At 38.9% G+C, this 9,347-nt stretch overlaps 1 long non-coding RNA gene across 1 annotated transcript in view; it reads left to right on the top strand.

Annotated features, from left to right (window-relative positions):
• The first annotated feature begins 1,343 nt into the window (after positions 1 to 1,343).
• The window catches only part of LOC117936714, a 31,144-nt gene continuing 23,140 nt past the window's right edge, over positions 1,344 to 9,347 (top strand). Inside the window, exons 1-2 of the long non-coding RNA XR_004655007.1 lie at positions 1,344 to 1,620; positions 8,064 to 8,205. This is a non-coding gene — a long non-coding RNA (uncharacterized LOC117936714). The remainder of the gene's footprint in view (positions 1,621 to 8,063; positions 8,206 to 9,347) is intronic.

Raw genomic sequence — 9,347 nt, 5'->3', positions numbered from 1 at the left:
CCCCCCCCCCCCCCCCCCATACAGTCCTATTCCTGTACTCCAATGATTAGGTTTCTCTCAGGGGCCCCTATCCATAGCCTCCAACAGATGGCCCACACCTCTTTTTATATGCAGATTTATTCACTGGGAATGTTTACAGATAATGTCATTAAATGGACAGTCACAGCTAAATAGGCAGTAATTGCGGCAAAAGCTGTCATCCAGTCAGTGTTGTTTTTGTCATGTTCTGGCTGAAAGGAACAAGTTGCGAAGAGGGACAGCTAGTATCAAACAATTGACCTTTTACATGATTTTCAATTACTTCAGAGAGGAGAGAAACGGAGGGGTCCCTGTAGTGCAGCTGTCTCTGTTGTCTTCTCTCCAGAACATCTGCCCATCGAACGTGGCAGCGGCTTCTCTTTCTCCCCGTGAGGTCGCCTGCCCTGCCCGGGATGGGCAGGTGTGTGCTGGGCCAGGCTCCTCTGTCATTAAGCGGCCCAGCTGTGCTGTCACGTCTGGCAAAGATGCGGGTGTCATCCATGACCCTGTCTCAGCTCCCTTGGAGGGGCATACACAGACCTTGACAGGGCAGCTGAGGGTAAAGCCATGCATGGAATATCTATGAAGGACGACCATGTCGTCACCTTTTTGCACCCTGGTGGGTGCCACCTCGGCATGCTTGCCTACCCTCCTGCCAAAGTGCAGGATGGGCCCTCATCAGCCGTGTCAGTCAATAAAAAGAGAGAACATCACATCTCCCCTCCTGCTGTGTCCTGTGTGTCTTTTCAAAGGAGAGTTACACACTTGGACATAAGGACAGAGTGCTGGTAGATATTTTCACTGAGACCCTGAAAAAATATAATGTGTATGTTATGTGATTGGAATTGTTAACAAATCAGGTCAGGCCAGTATGTCTAAAATTCATGCTGAAAATCTATACACTTTCCCAGTGAATGATTTAAGTTAGGACTGTGCAGTACTGTTCTGCAAACATGTTTTTGGTTTTTGTATGAATGTCCAAACTGAAGTATTTTTTTAATGCCTTTGATAAAACATAGATGTGGGTAGGACATGCAACTAACTTAGTTAATTTTTGATAGTGGCAATAAATAGACACAAGCACTGCTTCTGTTGATCATCTAATTGGTGAATGTGTTTCCCTGGAAACTAGACCCAAGTTTCGTAACCTAAGCCTTCTTGACAGATTTCATCTTTGATCAAGTGCTGTTTCTGGTGCAGGTAGCATCTTCTCACAGATTGTCCACAGGAACAATGTTTGGTAATTTATAGGTTGTGGTTGCTGGGGAAATGTAGCTATTATGTTTTTTCATGAAGATAAACATGTCAAAGTGTTTAGTAGCAGGAGTACAGGAGGGTAAATTATCAGCATTTATTTCCCTTTAGGCTACTCCAAACTTGCAGCTCAGTAGTTCATATCGTTAAGAGTCAGCGCCATATTTCATGTACTTTCAAGTACCTAATTTTGCTGTAACAAATGTGTTACTAAAAGAGATACTGACTTGCCCAATCTTTTTATTCACGCGCTACACGTGCCATGGAAGAAACCAGAATCTCCAGTGAGTGAGCGCCTTAGCTTGGTTCTGGGAGTTGATGGCCCAGCAGGTCTGCCTGCATTTGAATGTAAGGACCTGTTTCACCTCCGGTCAATGTATTTGTTTACTCCATATTTACTGAGTCACTGATTCAGCTGCAGAATGGAAATCCACTCAATAACTTCATGGTTGATAAGGCAGAGGAAAGCACAGATATTCAGGGCAGGTAGGAAGAGAAAAACAAAAGATTGTGAAAAACTGACTAGTATTGAGATAGACTCTGCTGAACACAGTGGTCAGCAAACAGGAGGAGAGAAATGTACACATTAAATGACCATCAGTGGTTTAGTCCAGTTCAGATGTGGGAGATCTATTCTCATAGCAGTTGTTGCCACACAGAAACACACAGACATTGTGATCAGAGCTATGGCTGGAGCAGGAAAACCGATAAGATGGAAATCAGTAACTGATGCTTGGAAAAAGAAGAGGTGCATTTTTATTTAGATTGGTCAAGTTGCATACACAGCTGTGCCAAAAACTGATCAAAAGGGTAGTTTTGTGCAGAATGAGAGACAAACAAAACAAACAGAAATGTTTTGTTTCATTATATGGGATCTAAACAGTACTGTATTAAACATAAAGATACATAAACATGAAAAATATTATATATTATATATACAATTGTGTGAATTATTGGTTGAAATGTTCAATACATTTGTGAAAATAAAATGCAATCATTGTCAAAAGGAAAGGACTCTTTGCAGCATCTTAAAATTCCACATACAGTGTAAGCATTTTGCCCACATATCTCTTTTAAAATATTTTTTAAAACTTACAGTAGAGCACAAAAGCACGGCTGTTACCGGTGTATTGAGTGCAGAAAATTTGTACTAAAACAGGAGCAACTCAGATGTTTTTTCTTTGTAACTGACACATACATTGATGATATAGCTCTTAATAGCCCAGTCATCTCCAAAGTACTGTTGACAGTTGTCAAGACCTGCTAGTCTAATGTTTTGCAGCTCAGGGAAAAGAACTCTTTGAGATGCATATTCCAAAGATTTAATGAATTATGCTGTGGTTAGTCTGTCTCCTGATGTCAAGAAAGAAGCCAGAAATGTATGAGGTTGTCTTTGATAGCAATCTAAATTTGAGTAACTGATGTGGATTAGTTTTTTTGCATGCAGTTTATCTCTAAAACAGATTAACAAACAAAGGTTTCACTGATGGAGCTACCTACTCTGTCAAAAATCCCTCTTTGGTTTCCAGTATGTGAACTAGCCTTTGTGGGACTGTGCAGGAGAGTCTTTAGGTCATGAAAGATTACTAAAAGAGAAAATCCACACTAAAATGCAACTGATATGACAGCAGTATGTTACTTCTATTATAGTTCTAATTTGTGAATTTGAATCAGTGTCTTGTTAATCAGAACAATCCATTTTTTCCATTAGTTTTTTTTGGAACAGCTCCTTCCACACTGACAGGACACAAGATAATTCCTGATTAAGAGCTGGAAGTTGTGATCAGATCAAAGCCCTATTTTACAGATGCTTAATGAAACAGAGAAACACTTGACTCTATATGTCTATCTCCAGTGGCCCCACAAAGCTAAATAATTAAGTTCACAATTAGTGTAGTCCTATCCGTCATGCATTTATAAAAAATTTTTAAAAAAATCAAAACCTTCAAGTGCACATGAATTCGTCTAAACCTCACTGAATTTTTTCTTTTCTTTTTAGTTTTTTGACCGGCAAGAAATCAAGAACGTGATGTTTGTTTGGTCATTTGTAAGTTATTGGATTTTTTTCGATGTCAGTAGTGAAATTCTGAGCCTCACCTACAGTGCATACACAAACGTCTGGTGTTATTGGCAGCGCGCCTTCATCCACCGACACCTCCAGCGTCCCTGGTGGCCTTTGTCACAGAAGAAAGAGAATGATCAATATCCCAGTTAAACTAGACTTTCAAAGCTGATCGTAGGGCCTCGTTCTGGGGCCATCTTCTTTAATGAGTTTTCTTTCATTTCACACAAGTTTTTAAACATCAAACAATAAATCGGCCAGGGCACAGTAAAATATTTAGATCTATTGACTGTGTTTGAAAAATGTAGAGGGCAAAAACTCTAGTGGTTTGATGCTGATACATACTGAACACTTTAATCCACCCGAGTGTTTCCTTTTATCTGCCTGGGTTTCTCCAAAAGAGGGGAAAAGGGCCTCAAGAATGTTCTCAAAGATCCAGTAACTCTTTCTTAAAAAGCTCCTTACTTTCAATTGCTCTTTTCTAACACTGTTTTCAATGTTCTTAGTACCAAGGCACACTTACAAAAAAAAAAAAATTCTATAAGAAGATATCATCATCAAGATATCAATCATATTCTGATTGTTCACTTTAAATGACAATGGGCACAGGACCGGTTTTAGAGAATTACATCCGTAGTCTTAATTAACAATATAGTTCCTCTTGTCAATAAAATCTCACATGTGGAAATGTGGTTTGTTACAGCTTGGCAGTGTGATATTAAAAAAGGTGGAAAACATCAGTTTTTTGTAGTAGCATTTCGTCATCCCCACCCCAAAACAAGTCCTGAAACACCCTAAAACATTATAAAAAAAATACATCTGTGTGTAGATCTTTTGGTGAAAATTGGTTTTGACAAAATATCTTTTATTCAGCCATGAAAGGTCCCACAAAAAATAGATGGGAAGATGCTGGTAGAGTAAGCTAAAAAATATATCTGCTATTCTATTTTTCAATATTGACGGGTTATGTTCGGATGGTAGAAGACACAGATCCAAAAGAGCAAACATGTATTATGCTGTAGAAACATGTCATCAGGCTTAGTGAGTCCAAACAGAACTACATTTCAGTCAGTGTGCCTTGTGTGTTTAGTGCACATCACCGAATTGTTTTACACCCTACAAAAACTCAATGTTTAGTGAAATCTCTGGTTTGTTATTTTTTGTAAAAGTCAAATCAAGGTGAACATCCGCACCTTGGTCTGACCCCTTGTGGAGCCACTCTTCCTAACGTAGTAATAAATTGTACAGTGTCTATGCATATGCATATTGCATGGCTAGTGTGTGCACGTGTGTGTTTGGCTGGCGTGACAGCCTGGCCTTGACGTTAAACATCTGCTGGGTGATTCATTCGACTGCGGATGTGGAGTGACACCAAGGCACATCTGCCGAGGTGCGGGCGATCCGCAACCTGCCCCTCGTAAGGCCCCTGCTTCACCACCCAGACCACTTTTCTGATGATTGCGTTATTTTCCCTCCTCTCCACTGCTGCTGGTTCACAAAAATGACATCCTGCTTTTTCCCCCCCAGTTGTGCAGGCTGGACAGCAGCAGATGCACCGCCTTGGGAAGATTTAGAAATGGCAAACACAATGAAACTCAAGAACCTGGGGAAAAAAAACAGATTCCAGATAAACCAAATTTTGGCTTTCTTTTTTGCTGCAGCAGAATTTACATGATGCTAGAGATATGCTATGCTTTTTGCAATTTGAATGTACTAAACACATCAGGATATAGGGGACAAGATTAGTTCTCAATTAACCGATTAATCGTTTAATCAATCAATGTAAAATAAATCGTCAACAATTTAAATAATTGTGTAAGTCATTGAACAAGAAAACAATGTTAACATTTGCTCATGGAAGCTTCTCAAATTTGAAATTTGCTGCTTTTCTGTTTTATATTATTGTAGATATATCTTTGGGTTGCATATACTTGTTTTAGATACTTTTTATCACTATTTTCTAATGTTTTGTAGCCTAAACAATCGATTATTCAAAAGACATAATTGACAGACTAATCTTAACAAAAGTTCTTTTTATTGGCAGCCCTAGACAGGATTATATTTTATTTTGGCACAAAACTATCATCAGAATGTATTTCATACTGATACACCTACGATACATTTCTTCTGAGTGGAAAGATTGAGAAATCATTTGAGTTTAAGTGACAGATGCTTCTCTTCACTGCTGTGCAGGGCGTAATAATCCTTTGAATGGTGGCCGGTTTGCTTCAGTGGTAGAGCAGGCGCACATGTACTGAGAGGTTCATGTCTTGACGCAGAGCTCCAGGTCTCAAATGCGACCTGTAGACATTTTCCTGCATGTCTTCCTCCCTCTCTCTCCGCTTTCTCATCTAGCTGTCCTGTCAAAATATTTAAGGCAGAAAAGCCCAACAAAAAATCCTAAAATATTAAATAATAATCACTTGAATGAATACAGCTTGACTAATTAAGGTTATGCAGTTGGCTGGCTCTTTCCAAACAAAACCCAAGTATTGTGGATTGTGTTGTAGCTCAGCCCCCATAGTACAGTGCAGATGAGAGCTGGGTTTATATGCTGTTCAGTCTGACGTGTCAGTTGGAAAAGTGCGCGATGATCAATCAGTCTAGCACTTGATTTCATGTGCTAGACATCACATTCATTACATTTCACTTCGCTAAAGACATAGTTTTGTTGTGGGATGATCAGCTTATAAATTGATTTACTGTATTGTCTAGCTGCAACACTCTCAGCCGTGCTGTTACTATGACGAAAACACAGAGCAATACGACTGCAACAAATTAAACAGAAATAGCCGATGACTAACAAACACAGCCAGTGCCGATGATGATGACTGAAATGCGCTGGTTAGCTGTTCTTGAGCTTGCTGTGCATATTTGGCACAGATAGAGTCCAAGGACGCGCAAGGCCTTTGATCCTGTCTCTGGGGCGTCCCAGATGTTCCAGTGCAGGGCAATGTCAAGTCTGGTTTATTTGCAGAGGTAATGCCCAGCTATTATATGAACAACTCATCCATCAAACAAAAAAGGAACATTTCAGGAACGCGTTTTCCTTTGCACGACTGAGCAATTGAGGTTGGTCAGTGAAGGGAGTCTTGATAGACCATAACCACATCTTCAGCTACATGTGCTGTGAAGGGCCCAGGGCACGATGTTTATCCAGGGCACCCATGGGACATTTCCTATCCTAGTTAATGCAGATGTCTGAGTATGTTATCTATCATGTGAAGTAAAAATAAATGTAATATGTCATTTCCATAGAGGTCATTGAATTAGAACTTGTCTTTCCTGAAATCACTGAATAATTTTAATCATGAGGAACTCATTTGAGTGCACTCTGACCGAACATCTTTAAGAAAAGTGTCAACCAGTAGGTGGCAGTATGATACCTGAATCTACAACGTCTCGAATCAAGACTTCTCAATCATTACTAAGAATAAGCACCCTGACTATTTCAATTGACAACTTGAAATATACAATCAAAAATGTGCTGCAGTTATCGTATACAAGTGGTATATATTCAACCATTATTATATCCTATTACATATCAGACATCCATATTCAAATTTAAAAAGTATGTGTTTATCACTGAATAAATGCTTTCACTTTCCATTCACAAAGCTATGTTGTTTTACTGAGCAATCAGTTCAGATATGACATTAAATTTGCAAAGCAAAGGTAAAGACACATTATATGAGATATATTACTGTAGGCTCTGTAGGAGTAAAGAATCAACTTGAACATTAGGATTCATTGGCTTATCTGTGAACAGTGTGCTTTCTAATCAGCTTTATATAGTATGACCAAAATAATTTCTAAAAAGCTTGTCTTTAAATATAGGTTAATTATAATTTTTAGCCTTGAATTTTGGGGATTTTTTTCAAAGATTCCACAATTGGAAAAAAATCCTTTACATAGACGCATCTAGTTTTTGATCCTTCTTGGTGGAAAACTGTAAGGACATTTTCTTTAGCTTACCCTTTGTTTTTACTGATCCTAAACCATTTTCCTTTTAATCAATTTGAATAAAACCGTTTCAGAAGTTAATGAGAGAATATTTTTAACATTTTCCGCTTTGTAAACCCAGTTCAGAATTTACATATAATGATTAGAATCTTTTATAAATGCTTTCCTCCGATATTGACGGCAGCACTCTTCCAACTGCCAGAGTGAATGCATGGGGAGCTCTTGTAAATTCATAAATGACACCATTTCCTCTCCAACTACAAATGTAATCCACACTGAAAGCAATTAAAAGGTATCTGAAAGCCAGAGCACATAATGGGTTAATTTCTGAGATTGTTGCTTCGGCAGTGAATTGTCTTTGTTTGTTTAGCACCTGGCTTAAGGTGGACTTTTTTCCTTAACTCTTGTCAATTCACAAAATGATAAAATGTTGTGGCTGCAGTGAAAACAACAGGCATCCTGGATCAGATGGTACGAGGGGACATCGAATATCTTTTGTAGCTCATTAAGTCAGTTCTCAAAATGTATTTCCTACAGATTAAAAAAGAAGTAAGGTGGTTGCAGAATATGCTACATTCACTGCCTCTACTCAGAATTAGAGATTTGTTTTCTAAAGAGGAAAAAAAAAATCAATTAGTGCTAAATTTATTCATGGATTTCTGCGATCAATGCGAGTCCACTCAGAGGGGCTCGGTGGGACCCAGTTCATCCCAGTTAATGTGTTTGAAGGGGAATTACCATTGATGTTGTTTTCCCTTCCTCTCAGGTCAAAGAGCATCTTGGAGCTGTCATGGCACGTCTGCCACACGAGAGAAACTTCCCTCCAGTCCTCACCGTTAAGCACAAGGCACCTGGACAGGAGAGAGGATGGCGTGGAGTGGCGGTTGATGTGAGGGAAAGACAATCAGGTTGGTTGGCTGTGCGGAGTCTAACACCCAGTGTCGGGGAGTCTTTTACTAGATCTAATTGTGAATCCAATCAAGGCTGGGAATACTGCCTATTGATTTACCCCACTAAACGCATACAATAAACTAATAGACTGGGAATACATTATGCGGAAATTCACTTACAAACGGCTTTCACGTTCACAGAATATTTATATAATCTACAGTAGCGCTTGGTGTGCTATTATACCGGTCTACTAGGTGAAAAACAGCTGTTCCTCACTCTCTCCTAATTTGCTGCAGCCACTACAATTTTAATTCACATGACCTTTCATGACTTCTTGATTGTTTTAATAATTCTTGCATACTTCATAATGCTGCCCGAAAAGACAAACGGTGTGATCTTCTGAAATGTTCCTTCAAGGATATTCTTTTCGCTCTTCATATTGATTTCAAACAATTCCTGCACACAGGCTATATTTCAGGTCAATTAGACGTATTTGGGCATTTGCAAATCACTTTTTTTCCCTCTCAGATCCTGGGGCTCTTAAACTGCACTTTTGGCCCTAACAGCACTGCTCAGATTCTCTGTGGAGCTTGACATTTTGATCCGCAACAGAGACTAAATGATAACCGTTTCCTTGTAAATACTGTTGCCTGCGGGGGAGGGTTTAAATAGACCAAGAAGGACTTTTCACTCACTCAACTTGTTTATATTCACAACTCATCTAAATATGGACAGCTAAAGCATCTATTATATAGTGTGCATTGCATGCAGCAGTGTGGGGGGAGACCCATAATTACAGCTAATTAGTGTGAGTAATTTTCTAAATTCCTCTGCTTTTACACTTACAAATTATGTAATTATGACCGTTTCCCAGAAAGACAGCAAATAGATTGTGATTGTTCAATTTGGAATTTCTTCATCAAATAATATAATTCCACTATCTCTTTCTGTCACTCTCTTTGTTTTTGATTTTTTTTTCTTTAAAGAGAATATCTTTAAATGTTTTTTTCAGTTCATGTATGAAAAAACAAGCTGCCTTTGTTTGAAGTGTTTGGTCTTGGCATCTGTGATCACTCTCATTAGGGCTCTCCTCTCACTGGGAGCAAAAACCCTCCAATAAATTTTATTTTTCATCATTGACTGCTGTCTGAGCTTGCAT

Source organism: Etheostoma cragini, chromosome 2, assembly GCF_013103735.1.
Source record: "Etheostoma cragini isolate CJK2018 chromosome 2, CSU_Ecrag_1.0, whole genome shotgun sequence".
NCBI classification, from domain to species: Eukaryota; Metazoa; Chordata; class Actinopteri; order Perciformes; family Percidae; genus Etheostoma; species Etheostoma cragini.
The sequence above is the reverse complement of the archived record's forward strand: the minus strand, read 5'-3'. Positions and strand labels throughout refer to the sequence as shown.